Source organism: Danio rerio, chromosome 8 (assembly GCF_052040795.2).
Source record: "Danio rerio strain M-AB ecotype USA chromosome 8, GRCz13ab, whole genome shotgun sequence".
In the NCBI taxonomy this organism is placed as follows: Eukaryota; Metazoa; Chordata; class Actinopteri; order Cypriniformes; family Danionidae; genus Danio; species Danio rerio.
Window position 1 is genome coordinate 41,396,430 of NC_141028.1, and position 19,063 is coordinate 41,415,492.

General features: G+C 34.0%; 1 protein-coding gene and 1 long non-coding RNA gene across 46 annotated transcripts in view; one reads left to right on the plus strand and one right to left on the minus strand.

Annotated features, from left to right (window-relative positions):
• magixb (MAGI family member, X-linked b) overlaps nt 1–19,063 on the plus strand; it is a 177,533-nt gene that overhangs the window by 138,106 nt on the left and 20,364 nt on the right. The gene's annotated exons all lie outside the window — the stretch shown is intronic.
• LOC141375883 (uncharacterized) overlaps nt 1–19,063 on the minus strand; it is a 270,920-nt gene that overhangs the window by 44,283 nt on the left and 207,574 nt on the right. For 2 of the 6 annotated variants that reach the window (XR_015498268.1, XR_015498266.1), the window contains one exon: nt 17,533–17,861. The exons of the other annotated variants lie outside the window; for them this stretch is intronic. This is a non-coding gene — a long non-coding RNA (uncharacterized LOC141375883). Of the gene's footprint in view, nt 1–17,532; nt 17,862–19,063 lie in introns of those variants that run through there. 6 annotated transcript variants of the gene reach the window in all.

Sequence of the window (19,063 nt, forward strand, 5' to 3'; positions counted from 1 at the left end):
AGATTCTGATAGTATGATAACCTTGGATAAAAATATTCCGCTTTCACGGTATTGTGATGACTGCTCTAAAATATATATTTTTATTCTTTATTTAAATAACTGGGTAAGAAACAAAAACTTTTTTCCCCTTTTAACACAAAATATTTTATTTTAAGAAAAATTTAAACTATTTTGGAGCAGTAAACATTTCAGGATAAATAACTCAAATGAATTATTGACTTCTGCTGTCTTCATTAGTTTCAAAAACACAGATATGAATATCTTTTCTGCTAAAGGTACTGTTGTCTTTCACATTTCTTAGGAGCAGTATAGAAGAAAAATTTGGCAGTTTTAAAACCTTGACTTTTCCAAACCATAGTATACCTTAAAATGGTTATCGTCCCATGCCTAGTTGGTGCTTGTTATAGGATTTAATAGGTTTCATTATGCCTGGTTTGGAGTTGTATATATCAGTGCTTTTATATATAGGTAGAAATATGTGCTTTTAAAACAATTAAATGTTAAAAATATTATTTATTTATTTTTTATAAAATAAAGAAGTATCATTCAGAAAATATAAAAACTTTTTAAGTAACTGGAAATTCCACTAATTCAGAGTTCAGCATTTCTCAGTGAATATAAGAAATATAATTTTAGTGCATTTAAACAAAACAGATTTATTAAACAGATATATATTAAAGTAATAATTTAGTGACCAAATATTGCAAAATATTGCATAAAAAATGACATGCTACAAATTTGTACATTTGTTTTTGCTTGATTTTTACTCTTTTTTTTTTTTTTTAATTTAAAACACAAATTTGGCTGTACCTGTTTTTTGGACTGTTATCGTAAGTTATTTTGTTAGATAAGCTCCAGATTTGGCTTCCTTACTGACTAATCTAATGTATATGCACAAATATAATATTGTAAAGCTGAAATATGAATTTAAAAGAGAGATTTAAGAGGGGTGTACTTATATATGCTAAGCACTGTACACTGTAAAATGTTCAATCACAAAAAGTCATCACTACACAAAATTTATGTTAATCAGGTTCAAACTATAGTTTTTAAGTTATGCAAAGTTTGACTTAATATTCATTTAGAGGGTGGCACAGTGGCTCAGTGGTTAGCACTGTCGCCTCACAGCAACAAGGTTATAGGTTCGAGTTCCAACTGGACCAGTTGGCATTTCTGTGTGGAGTTTTATGAGGAGCCTGAGCATCTCCGAAGCATGTAATGAGCATCTCTCTGAAGTTGGCATGGGTTTCCTCCGGGTGCTCCGGTTTCTCCCACAGTCCAAAGACATGCGCTATAGGTGAATTGGGTAAACAAAATTGGCCATAGTGTGTGAGTGTGTATGTGAGACTGTAACCGCTGCATAAAACACATGTCGGTATAGTTGGAGGTTCATCCCGCTGTTGCAATGCCTGAAAAATAAGGGACTAAACTGAGGGAAAATTAATAAACAAATGCATTTTTAGTCCCTTTAATTGAAATAAGATTTGAGAACTAAATAAAAAAAATAATGCAGCAAGATTTTTTTTATATTGTAAGAAAAAAAGTAAGTTGAATGTATGTGTATGTTTAAATTATAGATAATTTTAGAAACATTTATAGTATTTGATTTGTATATTGTATAGAGTTGAAGTCACAATTATTAGCCCCCCTTAATTATTAGCTCCACTGTTAATTTCTGTTTAACAGAGAGAAGATTTTTCAACACATTTCTAAATATAATAGTTTGTTATGTAGACTATCAGAAAAATAATATAGCTTAAAGTGGCTAATAATTTTGACCTTAAAATAGTTTTTTAAAAATTAAAAACTGCTTTCATTCTAGCCAAAATAAAACAAATAAGACTTTCTCAAGAAGAAAAAATATTATCGGACATACTGTTAAAATATCCTTGTTTTGTTAAATAATTGTACTGAATATAACTATGTGTATTAAATTTGCCAAACTTACTCTTGCTTCCAAAAATTTGGGTAACACTTTATTTTGAAGGTCCATCTGAGTATTAGTAGACTGTCTGCTTAATATCTGTTGATACTGCTCCTTTAACAGACATTTAACTGACTATAGGAAAATTGTGCAAGTACATGTCAACTCACACTAACCCTAACGCCAAAAATAAAGTGTGACCAAAATTTGCTCTTATGACTCAAACTGTGAATGAAATTCCGGCAGACCTCTATAAACACACGCTTTTGTTGGTGTGTCAGTGGAAAAGCCCACTGCGTTGTCAGCTCTTGGGTTCAGGTACAGTACAGCAATACTGCATTGTACCCAAATCAATAACACATCTGCAGAACATCTCCAGTTCATTACCCAGCAAAATAAGTGGGATATCACAGCCAACTTCATCCTTGTTTGTATTCATACATCTGCTTCAGCTGCAGCAAAGTAATAAATCTTAGACAATAATTGCTTTTACAGAATGCTGAGGCTTGTAATCTTTAATTATGGTTTGTAATTATTGCCTCTCTCTTCCTCTTATGCATTTGAAGAGTGATGTATACTTGACAGACTGTTTAGTCCGCTCAGTGAAAGTTGTTGTTTGCTGACTCTGTCAGAATGTTTTGCGCATGTTCAGATCTCCACATATTCTTGAGCAATCATATTTGTACAGCTTTAGTGGATGTCAGATGTGCATTCAAATCTTTTTTTATCAAAATGCATCAGATTATGGAAGTTAAATTAAATGCGAACTACTGGATCTTACATCATGACTATACAGCATTGTTAGTTATGTATACTGTATTAACAGTCTTTATTATTAATATACGAAGTTCATTTAGAGTCATTGATATTGGTGGTATTAGAAAAAAAAAACCCACTGCTGCAGTGCAACGCAGGTCCATAATGAGCATCTCTCTCTCTCTCTCTTTCTCTCTCTCTCTCTCTCTCTCTCTCTCTCTCTCTCTCTCTCTCTCTCTCTCTCTCTCTCTCTCTCTCTCTCTCTCTCTCTCTCTCTCTCTCGTGTCTCTTGGTATTTTAGTATGCAGTGCTGGTTGTCTGAAGTGAATAGCTTTACACTGCCAGCCAGTGCATTTCAGCAGCTGTGGAGCACTTTTATTATTAAGATGAAGATGTACAAAGAGTGCTACTATATTACAAACTTTCATCAGTGTTACTTAAAGACCGCACTGTTTGCATGACTGTGGTTGTCTAGACAGATTGCTAGTCTTTGCGTTGAGTGTTTGTGGTGGGGTCTTTCTGATAGGTGCCTACAAGTGTGTCTAGTGAATGGAGACTTTATTTAACTGATTAGTTAAACACGCTGATTTATTCAGTAACCTAAATAAGTAGCTGTTTTGTAAGTCATTGAATCATTCACTGAACCAGTTTGTTGAAATACAGTACACTGAGGATGCGTTTTACTTGACAGTGGTCTACTAAAAACCGAAGAATGTTAAGTGCTCTTTTTAATTTTTTTAACGATAAGACCACAGTATTGTCAAAAGAAGAAAATCCATGTTCACACAGAATAATGAACCAATCACTCTGAATGTGTCTGTGCTTTTAACGGGGTTTGATAAAATATCCGGACATAGTCACTGAGCACCTCTAAACAGAAACTTGCAATACTTGTCCATCTCCAAACACTGCGGCACTTCGAAAGAAGCTAAACACGTAACAATCTTACACCTTCATCAAGCACATGTTTACATTGTAAAACAATAGAAAAGTAACACATTGGAAAGGAAAAAAGCATTCTGTTTGAAGGGTCATAAACAAAAACAGTTAACCCTTTAACACATGATCACACCAGTGTGATTCAGCGTTAATTTTGTTGACAAAAAATTTTGTCATAATTTTCAGGACAAACAAGTTTTTCCCAAAGAAAACTGGACGAAAACTAAATAAAAATTAAGTGATGATGATGACGACTATGATAATAAAATATACTGAGATTTTTGTTGACTAATAAAAACAACACATCATTTTACATATTACTTATGACATAAATAAACAATGCAAATTTAATTTTTGGTCTTCAATGGAAAAGCTATATTCCATATTTTAATGAGACTTTTGTATATTATTATTATTATTTTGTATAAATAAATGTATATAATATTTATAATATTATATTTTTTAAATATTATAAAAATATTATTAAAATAAATGTATATTTATTATAATATAATATTTTAATTAAATTACACAAATTAAACCAAATTTATTTTAGTTAACTTAATCTAGAAGAGATTAAGTCGACTAAAATCTTATGAAAATTAGTCGACTAAAACTAGACTAAATCTAGACTAAAACTAAAATGATTCAGAAGACTAAAATATGACTAAAACTAAAATGAAATTTTAGTCATAAGACTAAGACTAAAACTAAATCAAAATTGGCTGTCAAAATGAACACTGGTATGATTACAATATTCAGTGCATGATGATCAACTGCAAAAATTTTTTCGGGTCTCCTAAAAAATGAAATGAAGTAGCTTATTCTGAGCTTGAGAAAGATGCACATAAATTGTCATAAATCTCAATTTATCAGTGTTTTGAAGCAAATAACGTTTATTTATAAAATGTAGAAATTTAGGTACACATAAGTACTAGCAAAACATAATATTTATGGTTTGTAACTTACAGGTAATTTTCCATGAATACAGCAATAATATTTAAACAGACAGATGATGTGTTAGTCACATCAGATACACAATTTTTAGGTTATTAGAACATTTACTCTATTGTGCTCTCATTTTAATTTTTATGTAACTAGGAGGTTTACGTGGAAAATCCGGCCGCTTTGATGTCTTCATTGAGGCGCAGGCTAATATGGATAATATGATTATAATTAAGCTGATTAAATGACAAAATACATTTTATTTGAGAATTAAATATCAGATATTTCACAATAAGATTAGGGTGTTTGTCAATATTTGCAGAAAAGGAAGAATATAAGCAAAGCGATATACGTGTATGTTTAAATCATTGGGGCTGCTATATGTCATATAATAAATCTTATGCGTTGCCTTTAAAACTTTAAAGCAATGTGTTGTACTGTAAATAATAGTCATATTAAAAACTCATTCAGAAGGTCAGTGTTAGTATTTAAAACTATTGTGTTTAAGGGCTAAAATGCTAAATCCTGCATGCAAGGCTCACATATGTTCCTGTAGTCAACCGTTGTTATTTTGGGTTTGCCTAAACACTGAACACATGACATAACAGTTTTCCCAGAATTCCATTTACATTTTACACTAATAAAATGGACACACTGTTTTCAAAATGTACATTTTAAGGCCCTCAAAATACTGTTATTCTAATGGATATCCAAAAGTCCATATTAGTTTTTTTATTGTATATGAAAATAGTGTTGAGTAAATGACCCCAATTCACTCAGGAATTAAACAGCACCACAGTAAGACATTTATCTGCTATAATGAATTTCAGCAATGTTTTTGAATGCATCAAAATACAGCTGTCCTCAAAGCAAGCGTGCATAGACTAAAAGTCAGACCAGTTAAAAATGAGATATTTGTTCGTGGGAATAATGAGCGACTTATTCTGTTCACATGGTTCAGCTTAACACTTAAAAAAGAAACTTAATGCCTTTGAGGTGGTCCAGCGTATCAGGACTGTGTATGCCTATGTGTCTTAAATTTGAGTCCATTTGTGGGAAAGCAATAAACCTTGTACCCTGAGTCCTTCACATTCAACTCTATGGTTACCAAACCATCTAAAAGTATATAATATCCGAATTCTATAACTATGAAGCTATCTTTCCAAGCTCTTTTATTTTCCACAGAAGAAAATTAGTCATACAGGGGTTTCAAAACTTAATTTTAATAAATTAATTTTATTATGTGCGCAAGCACTTTGTGTTGTGATTTTATTTGAGTTTTGGGCTATCTGATATTTTATTTGAGAAGTTTGAGCGATTAATATTGTCTACAGTTCAGTTTGATGTCACAAAACCATGGATTAACGTCACATTACGTTTAAGTTACAATTTGTTATTAAGTCTGATCATAAAATGTTACTGCATAAATATTTAAAATGCGATAAAACCAACAATTACAAACAGTTACTTCATGTAAAATGTATTTATTACTTATAAATATTAGTATTGTTTGATCATATTTACTGAACATTGATTATAATTTTCTATCTTCAAATTAGACTGAGCCAAGGCCCCCAATAAATAAATAAATAAATAAATGCAATATTAACACAAAATAAAATAATAACCATAAAAAATGCATAGGATCAAGCAGTATGAATATGTTTGCACAAACTCTTCAGGTTCTGATACTTTCATCATGTTGACGTTTGACAACATTAAAACTGCACTGATACGGCAGTTTAATTTGAAAGTGGGTGTAAGCTATATGTAACTACAATGTGTATAAATCAATTTTCTTGCACGAAAAATATTGACATTACTGTACAGAACAACTCCAATGTTTTAAGCAAACCATCTGGAGTGTTTTGTGTAAAAATCAGTCAACAGGCTATCTTGAAAACCTACTCAATAAAAAATAACTAATGCAGGAAATCATACAAGAACTCCTAAAACAAAACTACTAGTAAAATCGCAATATGCCTTCATCTTTTTGTAAAGACAACCTAAGAATTGGTTACTAATAAATATCTAAGTAAACTCATTGTCTTGAGGATCCAAAAGTACAACAGTTTGCATACTGTATTTGCCTCCCACTTGTTAGGGCTCCAAAAGTTCCATGGGCAGATGTGTGTTATTTCCTCATTATCCCAATTACAATAAGCAGATAGAAGGTCCAGATTTCCTTTCAAGTGTGCTATTTGCATTTGGAATCTGAATCTCAATTCTCAAATCTCAAAACTCAAAAAGTCAACTCTCAAGATGAGATCCAAAGAGCTGTTACTATCAGTAAAGCAAGCCATTATTAGGCTAAAAAACAAACAAACAAACAAGCCCATCAAAGAGATGGCAAAAAAATTAGGCATGGCTAAAACAACTGTTTGGAACATTCTTGAAAAGAAAGAACACACTGGTGAGCTCAGCAACACCAACAAACCTGGAAAACCACAGACACAACTGTGGTGGATGACCAAAGAGTTCTTTCCCTGGTCAGGAAAACACCCTTCGAAACAGTTGGACAGATCAAGCACACTCTCCAGGAGTAGATGTAGGTGTGCCAGAGTCATCAATCAAGAGAAGACTACACCAGAGTGAATACAGAGGGTTCACCACAAGACATAAACCATTGGTGAGTCTCAAAAACCAGACGGCCAGATTAGAGTTCTAAATCAACCTTCACAGTTCGGGAACAACATCCTATGGACAAATAAGACCAAGATCAGCTTATACCAGAGTGATAGGAAGAGAAGAGGATGGAGAAGGAAAGGAACTGCCCTTGATCCTAAGCAGAGAAGCATGGTGGTAGTAGTGGCATGGCGTAAGCATGTATGGTTCTTTTGTATTTATTGATGATGTTACTGCTGACAAATGCAGTAGGATGAATTCTAAAGTTTTTAGGCAATATTATCTGCTCATATTTAGCCAAATGCTTTAACAATCATTGGACAGAGCTTTACAGAGAAGATGGACAATGACTCAAATCATACTAAAAAAGCAACCAAAAACTTTTTGAAGGAAAAGAAGTGGAATGTTATGCAATGGCCAATTCAATCACCTGACCTGAATCCAATTGAGCATGTATTTTACCTGTTGAAGACACAACAGAAGGGAAAATGCCCCAAGAACAGGCAGGAACTAAAGACAGGTGCAGTAAAACGAGGCATGGCAGAGCACCACCAGGAATGAAACCCAGCGTCTGGTGATATCTGTAAATTCCAGACTTCATGCTGTAATTGACTGCAAAGGATTTGCAACAAAGTATTAAAAGTTAAAAGTTTGATTTATGATTATTATTATGTCCTATTACTTTTGGTCCCTTAACAAGTGGGTGTCGATGTCCCAATATTTATGGACCTGACTGTATATATGTTACTAATTCACAATTAGTACATGAAGTACTTCACAATACAGTTTAATGTTTAGTTAGCGATATCAGCAGACAGTGAATTGTTCTAATACACTTGGCATTGGCATCAAAAAGTGGGTTTTGGATCCTGGATGTGCTGCATTTTGTTCATGGCTGAATGATTTTGTGCTCTGCATGCAGGTTGTGTTTTGTGGGTCTGATGGCCTATATAATGACTCTGACTCAACAAAACAGCTGCTTCGACTGAGCGAGTAGCGCAGGACAGGGGGTTATGGGATGGGACAGAAAGATATTGTAAAGAAAAGTGAGGGGAAAAGATGTGACCGATCACATTAGTCAGAAGAAAAGAAAGTGAAGGACGAGACAGAACAGATGAAAGATTAATAAAGTTTGACGAAGTTAAAGGTTGTTGGTATTTTATGTATGGTGACTTGGCAGCAGTGATTCAGAACCAATATAAACGTGGTGTGTTCTTTATACACACTCACACACATATGCGTCAGCACTGTCATTCAAAGCTCATGTGTTTCAGGAGGATGAATCTCTATGACTCACGTTGGATGCTCCATTGTGGGGAAAGTAATGATTTTCAGAGGCAGCTGTGAGAGAGATTGTTCTCCACTCTTTTATTTATTTATTTATTTTTTGCAGCTGTGCTGGGGTGTTTCTCTCAGCTTCGCATTTTTTTCATACTGAAAGGACTTTGTTCTTTTTTATTTATTATTTTGGAGATTTGTCACTCAGAGCGGATGCTTTAATTACACTGGAACGTGAAAATAAGGGATATGCCCACCATAATAAGGGACCCCCCGTTTTTTTTTACAAATAGAAAACTACTAGCCACTGTGGCTGGTGATCAAAAAAATTAATGTAAAGCCCTGAAAATAAGCCTTTTTTTTTTTTTAACAAATAATTATCTGATGCATTTATTTACAGCAGGTCAATTTAGTGGATGTTTTCATCTTAAACATAACAAAGTAAATTTGATCAGTGCACAAGGGTAAATTTCCATTGATTTGTTTATTGCCAATGTGTGAGCAGCTTATATCAAATTCTAAAGTAAACCTTCCCTAACTTCATAGGCTCCCACTAAAAGCATGCAAACATTGGAAAGTCAACCAGTTATGATATTGTTTTTATTCACCATTTTTTGACATTTGAAACAAGGTTGTGTCATGCAAAGATAAGGGATTAATTCAAACTTTTATATACAGATATGATACTTTGTCATTAAAAATAATTAATTGTATGTTGTTTTGTATTGTATTGTATATTGGTGTTGACCAACATATTCCAGCTATTCCCCTCAGTAATCAACATAGGTCCTCATCTCCTCAATCGCTGTACCTGGTGCTGATTACATTTACATTTAGCAGATGCTTTTGTCCAAAGTGACTTACAAATATATATATTTTTTCATTTAGAGATATGTGAACTGGGGTACAAGTGTGAGTTCAAGTGTCATAGAGATGAAAGAGTGTGCTTTCTGCAGGTGGTTTGTCAAGCCTACTCACCTGTGTAAGGCACACTCAAAATGTCATAATGTTTTAAGGTTGTGGTGTGGTGGGAAGAGAGAAGAGGGGGATTCTGGTGTTGTTCACAGGGGTTCAAGTGATTCTTAAAGAGATTTCCTCGTTTGAATGATACTAGTAAATCAGCAGTCCATGTGGGAGTGGGAAGATCATTCCACATGCTTGGAACATTGAATGAAAATATTTTTGAAAAATGACTTCTATGCCATTTTGTAGTATAAATAGTTTAAGTAGTGTTCACACTAAAAACTCTAAAAAATAATAAGTGCACTTTAATTACCCGGATGATGCACTCATTCAGCCGCTAAAATGAAGTGCGGAATGATGGACACTTCACGCACTCAAGAACCGCATGTTTGTTCACGTAGTGGAAGGGGCGGAGCTATCGGGCGCACATGTTGTATAACTTTATTCATTGTGGATTGTGAAAGCAAAATTCTCCTTTGAGAGTGATTGTAGCGCCTCCCGATGGTGAATGCAGTTATACTCACGGCAGGTATTATTTGATAATTCGGTCGTTTATTTCACTTAGTTCGCAAACGTCATCAGGGAAACGATTTTAATTTCCGCTTAGTAAAAAAAACATTAGTGCTTCATTTGGGACGACACTACATATAGAAACATATACTATGCTGTTGAGTGTGTAAGTGCATAAATACATAGTGCATGAGTGTATAGTGTGCCATTTGGGATGCAGCTATAATCTTGTTTTGCCCTGCATAGAGTTCTGAGCGTTCTCCCTGTACTCTGATTGTCTTTAGTTGAGGCTAGGATTTTGTATCTTGTTTATTAGTTTGCTCCCTGCCCACAAACTCACCTGGATCAATTATAAGTGTGAGTGTTTTCCCTGTACGTGAGTCACCTGTTACAATTCTCAGTTTGGTATATTGTGCTCTGATGAAAAAATAAGCTGCAAATGGATCCTCTGACGTCTGACCCCTTTTTACAGTTGACATGAAACAGAGCTTGTAAAAAATGTTGTGTTCCACACTATCCATTTGTGTTGAGACAACATGAAGGAATTAGGTAAACTTACTAGTTTTTACAAATTTAAGTAGTTTGAACATAAAACAATTACGCTGTCCCAGAAAAAAAAAAAAACTATTAATTCAGCTAAATGCGTAGTTTGAACAAACCGCAAACATAATTTAGACTGTATCTATTGATGGGAAAATCAAAGCTTTAAAATAATTGAACTAACTTTTTCGCAAAAACATTCACTGTTCCAAAGTGTTCAAAACACCATGCCAATTCAATTTAACCCCAGATTCCAGATTTTCAAATATTCCTATTCCTGTTTTTAAATATTCCTATCCCAAACAAGTATACATCAATACAAAGCTCATTTATTCAGGTTTCATGTATTTATCTCAATTTCAAAAAATGGACAGGATGACATTTGTGGTCCAGGAGGACATTTAGCATCCACAGTCGATTCACATGTGATTGCCTATATTAGCGGTGGCCAAACTTTTTCCTATAAAGGACCAACAAGCAAACTTAATTAAAAGCTGTGAGCAGAATATACTGTTAGGTCCATAAATATTGGGAAATTGACACAATTCTACCATTTTTGGGTCTATACACCAACACAATGAATTTGAATTACAACAGCTTAAATTTATGCCACCCATTTGTAAAGGGACCAAAATTAATTAGACAAAATAATTTTCATAAATCAAACTTTCACTTTTTAATACTTGGTTTCAAATCTTTTGCAGTCGATTACAGCCTGACATCTGGAATGCATAGACATCACTAGACGCTGGGTTTCCCCTCAGTTTTTTCTTTAAGTAACATGCAAGCTCAATCGGATTCAGCTCAGGTGATTGACTTGCAAACATAATTTAGACTGTATCTATTGATGGGAAAATCAACGCTTTGAAATAATTGAACTAACTTCTTCGCAAAAACATTCACTGTTCCAAAGTGTTCAAAACACCATGCCTATCCAATTTTCTAAACGTTTCCAAACCGCAATGATGTAATGAAGCCCTGTTTACCGAAATTATGTAACCTTGCCAATTTGGTACACGCTCCAAACCACTGACTTGAAACAAAAGACTTCCAAGCTTCATGAAGCAGTGCTTCGAAAGCAGCCATCACTATCAGATGCTCTATACATTTGTGAAATGATTAATCTTCTCCAGCACCACTGGTGCCATAGTGCTGTCATAATGTGCCAATACACCTACCACACACACCTTCTAACTGGTGGAGAGGAGAGTATTAAAACTAAAAGGAAACTATGATGATGGTCAGATAATTTGGCCACACCACTGCTCTTTTTGAAGGGCTACTACTCTTTTTTGCCCACGTCATATTGGAGTGCTGTGATTTATACAGACCAGACTGAACACCCCTCGCTGGGCTAAAAAGCACATTTTCCAGGAGCAATCTTGTTTCCCAGTAGGTGTTCTATACAAGTACTGACCATGGTCAATCCTGTTTTTAAAGAAGGTAGAAATGTGATGACCACTAATTTTTAGCGACATTCAATCCCTGGTAATACTGTGTTAAAAAAAAGAAACATTGAAAACCTACTGATGTCACTAAAAACATTTTTTTTCTGTCAAATTTTGCCCCTTTAAGCATCTAAAAATCCACCATGACACATGAAATCAAAGTAGGATAACCACTTTTTTCAAACATTTAATGGTAAGGTGTATTAAAAGAGCTTTTAATGAATTATGATTCATTATAGGGTCTCCCTAATGGTCTGCTGCTACATGTTATCCAGACTGACATATATTTATTAGAGGACCAGTGCCTCCAGAGGAATGAGGAGTAAGTGCTTTACTCACAGGCAGATTAGTGATGGGAACTCTGAGCACTTTTCCTCCTCTCATATTACCCATTATGGGATTTGAGCCTTTGGGTTTACCAGCCCAGACATTTAACCATTAAATTGCCTCCCCTGATCCAAAGTTATGTATTATTAAACCTGAGTAACCATGAAACCTGATTTGTGAGAACAAAACTCATCTTATGTTGCACGTCAATAGCCAAAATAGTACATAACGTTTTAACTTAAACAGTTTTACACTCATTTTAGAATCAATTTAGAATCACTTTAGAGTCAGTTTTACACCTAAACACTTAATTTAGTTTAAATTATGATTTTCTCAGTTTTTTATTTTTATTTTAACCCCCTGATTCCAGATTTTCAAATATTCCTATTCCTATTTTAAATAGTCCTATCCTAAATAAGTATACATCAATAGGAAGCTGTACAGGTGAATTGGGTAAGCTAAATTGTCCGTAGTGTATGAATGTGAATGAGTGTGTGTGGATGTTTCCCAGAGATGGGTTGCGGGATGGAAGGGCCCGCCAACCATAAGTTGGTAGTTCATTCCGCTGTGGCGACCCCGTATTAATAAAGGGACTAAGCCGACAAGAAAATGAATAAACACCCTCAAATTAAAGCGACAGTCTGCAGTTAAAGCACATCTTGTTTGTTTTATTTCAAATTCATTGTGTTGGTGTATAAGCCATAAATGTTAGAATTGAGTCATGTCTGAATATTTGTGAACCCAACTGTATAATAATCTGCATTACAATAAAGCTGCCAAGGGGAATTCCCTAGTTTATTCAGTAATGTTTAAAAAAACACTAGAAAATGTTGCTTTAAATCATAATGCAGTATAATTCCTAAAATTATATAATGAATGTATTGCAATAAAGACATAAACAATGCCATTAACACAACAGAGTTTAATGCTTAATACACTAGTAAAGCTGCTCCTGCCTTTATTTGATTTGCTCGCCAATGTCTTGTGAACTGTCTACTATTTACTATCTATCTTAAGTGACAGTATTTACATTTTAAAAGGCTGATTCACGTACAACATTTAATCAAAATGACAGTCTCTGTCAAAAGCAGTCACCCCAACCAACTCCCCATCATTCACCGATAGAAAAGTGGCCCAAATCGAAGACCATTTTTGGCCTGCAGGTTCTACTTTTTGCATCTCTTGCCTATATCATTAACGCATTACTTTTAAAGGTACAATACAAAAATTATACTGTGATATTAAATGGCAACCACTTTTGGTGCATGTAATCTTCAGTATAGCATTATAATATGTACAGCATTGCCTGTTAATATAGACATTCAACTTGAAATCTAGACTGCCAATCAAGCACCATTAAAAGTACAATGGTATTGTCATTGACATTACGGTCTCAGTCAATTACTGTTTTGAGTTAGAACAGAATCTTTAATGCATGACACCTCCTAGGCAGATCTTACATTGGCATCAGTCCAGCACTTAATAGAATGTCATGTTAAGCCGAGACGCTAATGCTAGTTCTTACAGTTATCCCCTTCAGGCAGCGAAGAATGGAGGGAAAAATCAAAAGGCTTGGCACGAATTTTTCCCTTTGAGCTAAAGCGAGTCAGCATTAAACATCAATGAAGATTTCTGTTTTCTCCGCACTGGGTTCATCCCCAAGAAAACAGAGATGGTACAGAATGAGAGATGTGTGTGGGCATGTGAATATTTTTGCCTGTGTGTGTGTGTTTCTAAGTAGGTCGGCAGAGGATAAGTTTCTGTTCTTTTCTGTTAATGGCGCACACTAATGGAGACAGGCAGATTGACTTTAGGGACAACGATGTGGACTCACAAGGTCATTTCCCTCTAGTGTCTCCATGTGACTGTTGCATTATTGCAGCCTAATTCAAGAATCGTCCAGTTTAGACTCAAAAACTGGTTCAGTTTTATTTTAGAACTTTTTTTTTTAGCAAACTTAGGGCTAAAAATATAGATGCCTGGGTTAGGATCTTAATTTAGGTCTAAATGTTAAGATCTACAGTACTATTTAGTACAGTACTTCACTATTTTATTGTATAAGTTGAATTAGTCAAGACAACTTGACTTTATTTCTATTATTTTTATTCTTTATTTGTATGAGTTTTGTGTTCATGTCTTGTTTTCACTTGTTTTGTGTCCATGTTTTTTTTATTTCATGTTTTGTTTTGTTTTTCGTTTCATGTTTTTGTTTTGTGTTGTGTTTCCTTTGTTTCATTTGACTTTGATTTGTTTTGTGTTTTGCGTTTTGTTTTGTTTCATTTAGTTTCATTTCTTTTGAGTTTTTTGTTTAGTATTTCAATATGTGTTTTGTTTCGTTTCATTTCCTTTTGATGGATTTTTATTTTATTTAGTGTTTTGTTTTGTTTCGTTTCACTTTGATTTTTTATTAGTATTTCATTGTTTTTTGTTTCGTTTTGTGTTGTTTCATTTCATATAATTTCATAATGTGTTTTGTTTCGTTATATTTCCTTTTGATTAATTCCATTTTGTTGTGTTTTGTTTTGTTCAGTTGTGTTTTTTGTTTTGTTTTCAGTTTTGTTTCATGGTTTGTTTCATTACATTGTCTGTTTTGTTATGTGTTTTGTTTAACTTGATGTTTCTAGTTTAGTTTAGCTTAGTTCAGTTTCGTTTTTCAATTTTATGTTTAGTTTTGTGTTGTTAATTTTGTTGTTTACAAAATTTCCAATTCAACACATCATTTAAATACAGTTTCATAAGAATGTAGGCTATCCATATTTTTTATCTTCTTCATGCTTTGTTTAAAACATGTAAAATGAACATGACATCAAAAGCTTCTGAAAGATTTAGAGCTTTGAAATGTTACAAATTTATGATAACATTCAACATGTTTTTAGTTGCATCAAATTAAAAAAATGTTCAGTATTTGTCAAAAATTGCTAATAATGTATCCATTATTTTGATAACATTCATATCATGTAATCTAATTAAAATCTTGATGAAAACTTCAAGTAAACTGTTGCAATGACATTTTAAAATACAGCATTTCTGCTACAGATGTCTCTAATCTCTGATCTAGTAATCTGTAACATCACATCAACGACTGAGGATTTGCATTAAAGGGATAGTTCACAAAAAACTAAACATTTGTCACCATTTATTCCTCCTACACTTTTTCCAAACCTGTTTGAGTTTCTTTCTTCTGTTGAACATGAAGCCAGATATACTGAAGAATGCTGAAAAACAAAACAAAACAAACAAAAAAAAAAAAAACAGCCTTGACATATTATTTATTTCTTCTATTCTATTGGTTTCCAACATTCTTTGAAATATCTTGTTTTGTGTTCAGCAGAAGAAAGAAACTCTTAAAAAGTTTGGTTGGTGAATGTTCATGTTTGTGTGAACTATCCCTTTAAATCTCCATTGGTATTCTGGCTGTGAGCTGCATCGCAGGTTTCTGTAGGTGACATTCAGTGTGATTTAACGAGCGGATCTGCAGCAGCTACAAAATCTCTTATTCAGCCATGTATTAATGATAGATGCCTTTAAAAGCCACCCCCCGAAAGAGTTTGACATTGAGCGAGAATGAGAGAAACTTTTTTTTTCTTTTTTACCCTGCCACACTGATGAATAATTTCCCTCCATCGTTCTCTCTGTCCTATTTGAATCCCTCCCACTTTACTCTTTCCACCCTCCATCCATCATCTCTCCAGCTCCTCTCCAGAGACAGAAATCTCCACAGAGCGTTCTTTATCTGCTTTCCCTCAGATAATCCATCTTTATTCTTAACTCTGTGTGCTTTTGTGAAAGTCTTTATAAGTATGTGGTTGATCTAAAGGGGGGTGTTTTTTTTAAAGTGGCCCATTTGGCTATATTTATATTTCATAGTGTGTATTGAGGCTGATTGTAATTATAAATGGAATACAAACATAACAACTACAGCAATAAATGCTATTATGGGAGTTTGTGACGTGTATAGTTACAGGAACTGTTCAGGGTTTTAGAAAACTAATTTCAGACCATTTTTCTGATTGTATTTGCTCTTAAAATTGTACCTTTGCTGATGTAAACCATGCGAAAATGACATGAAGCACTTCAGCTTGAGCTTGACTATTTTTACATTTCTGGCTTTCTCAGTATTGGAAGTCATAGTTGGGCAAGCTTAGACTGCAGTGAATGTGAAAGTACAACAAGTCCTATATTTTTACAACCTTATTTGCTGAAATAATAGCATAAAAACTTGGTGATGGTGTTATCAAGACTTTCTGAAAAAGGAAAATTAAATGTGTGATTGATAAAAGCAGCTAGAAGAGAACAACTTCAAATGTATTGTCCTGGACCATACATTCTGCAGTTCAAATGCCTCACACAAGCGATATTTATTGTATACACATGATATAATACATAGATAAAAACTTATGAATGTTTGTACGTTTTTTAAAGAATCTAAATATTAAAAACTTTCAAGGATTTAAGATGCTGATGACCATTAAACACATCATAAGAGTCTTGTGTAAAGGGTCCATCAACAAGTTTGGGATGGAAAATAGCATGATTGAAGTTGTATTGAAGAGCAATGGCATGATATGAATGTGTTTAATGTGTGTTTCAATATAGTGTAGAGCTCGGGTCTCAAACTCAAATTGGCAGGGGGCCATTTCACTGACTGACAATTCATAAGAGGGCTGTTTTAACAATCAAGCACAAGAAAAAAAGTGAAAACCTGACATAATTGATGCATCTTAGAATAACAGACATGACGTTTATGCTTCAAGCATTACCTGTCATTAGTGATAATGCAAATCAGCACGTTTATCGTTTCACACATCAGCTACTGAAATATATCTTCAAACCCGCCAACACTCGTGTTTTTTTTGGGATTCTGCCGTATTTCAGACCCATTACTCCCCACCCTCCCATTTTTGTTACTTCTCCCGGAAAACTATTATTTCACCCCCTATGCTATGAAAATATTACAAATAATGAGCATAATAATTCTTAATCTGCCCCAACCACTTGTATTGTCCCAATAACGTAAGAACAGCAGAGCTGTTGGTTAACTTAAGTGACTTTACTGGCAATACTCTCAATATATATATATATATATATAATTTTTTTTTACTACACCAAAGAGGGGGAAATTATGTACATATTTCGTATATATTCGTTTTTAAGCAAATATATTAAATGATACCATTTGATTGATCATATTTGTTACACCACCAGCATAACTTGTAAGAAGTGTTTGCACAGCAAAATTCAAGTGGAATAAAATTGATAATAATCAAACGACCCCTGAATATTTACAAAAATACAGCTTTAGTAAAAATAGAGCACTTACAGACATCTATTTTAAACATTTAAATCAGCTATAGAATTAAAATGCATGTGTTTTACTCTCGACTGTACATTGAGAGAAAATGAAAGTAAAACTTATCTGAATGCAGTACTTTAAATGTTGACTAGGTGGTGGGTCAGAAAACCGGTGCGACTGCACAACAATGGTAGAGGTTCAAAAACATATGTTTTGGTGGACCGAATCTCTTCATCTTTATGTCCTCAGTTACAGGCAGGAGGGAGGAGGAGGGTGTTCTATAAATGGCCTGTGTGCCGGTAAATTGAGAGCCCTGGGAACATAGACACCAAAAAGATGTGATTAAAAACAGCCAATAGGAGAACTAAATCTGTCATGACGGATAATAGTGTTTTAAATTTCTGCTAACATTCAGAAGGTTTCTGTCTTGAAAAATACTGTGCTGGTGTTTTGTTTGGCATGTGTTCGCCCAGTTTCATCTACTGTAGTTACTGTTGTGAAGAATTTAGGCCCAGTTTTGAAATAAGAAACAATTTAGTTCCCCCATATGGCTTCATTAAAATAATAAAAGTATTCCCAATTCTTGTGGTGCAAGCGGACCTAAAAGGGAAATTCCTCAAATTAGTTCTAGGAACTGTGGAAAAAGTTCCTCCAGGGTTAAAGCACCTACTGTCTTTAGAACTCATTCAGACCTGAAACAAGTCAGGAGTAATTTGTTTGTTTGTTTTATTTGACTAAATTAAAAATAAGTTTCTTTTCCTGACGAAACATACCCTGGTTTGTGGGTTCATCGGCTGTTTACAAACTTTGACTTTCAAATGCTGTAATTGTAGTTGAGGCCTGGAAGAGTTTTGCAGGTGTTATTAGTATATTAACAATATACTGTTTCTTGTGCTGTGAAAGCAAATTAACTTTGGGGAAGGATAATTTACTCAATGAAACAATATAATTACATTTGCATCACTTTTCCATCTCAAATACAAGGTGCAGTATGGGGTGTTTCGCCCTGGGTCAAATTACTACAATATAGAAGTAATTTAAGCCTTTTGACACAATTGGTGGCCTTTTTTTTTTTACTATGAAACACTGTTCGGAGGGCGATAAATCCTGTTTGAAATGCACTATTTGTTACTGACATGTTTTAGAAGCATTAGACCAATCACAACACAGACTGGGCCATCAGATCAAGCAGAGGGAGAACCAGATGCTTGAAAGAACTGTTTGATTCTGCAGTGTGTTTAATGGGACAATAAAAGTGTTTCTTAACCTTGAATGGATGTAAATCTGTTGTAGGCGACCTCCAAAACAAAATTAGGTGCCTATAATATATTATAGCATAATTGCAGCGATGTGACGATGCAGTATGATTTTGATGAATATCTTCAGCATTCTTTTCTATTTTAGTTTGGCTCGTAAGTGTCAGATGAAATGACAGTGACTCAGAGGGATAATCAATCAATCCATAATTAGTTATTAAAAACTAAGAAGCTATTCTGTAGAAACTATGCAGTTTTT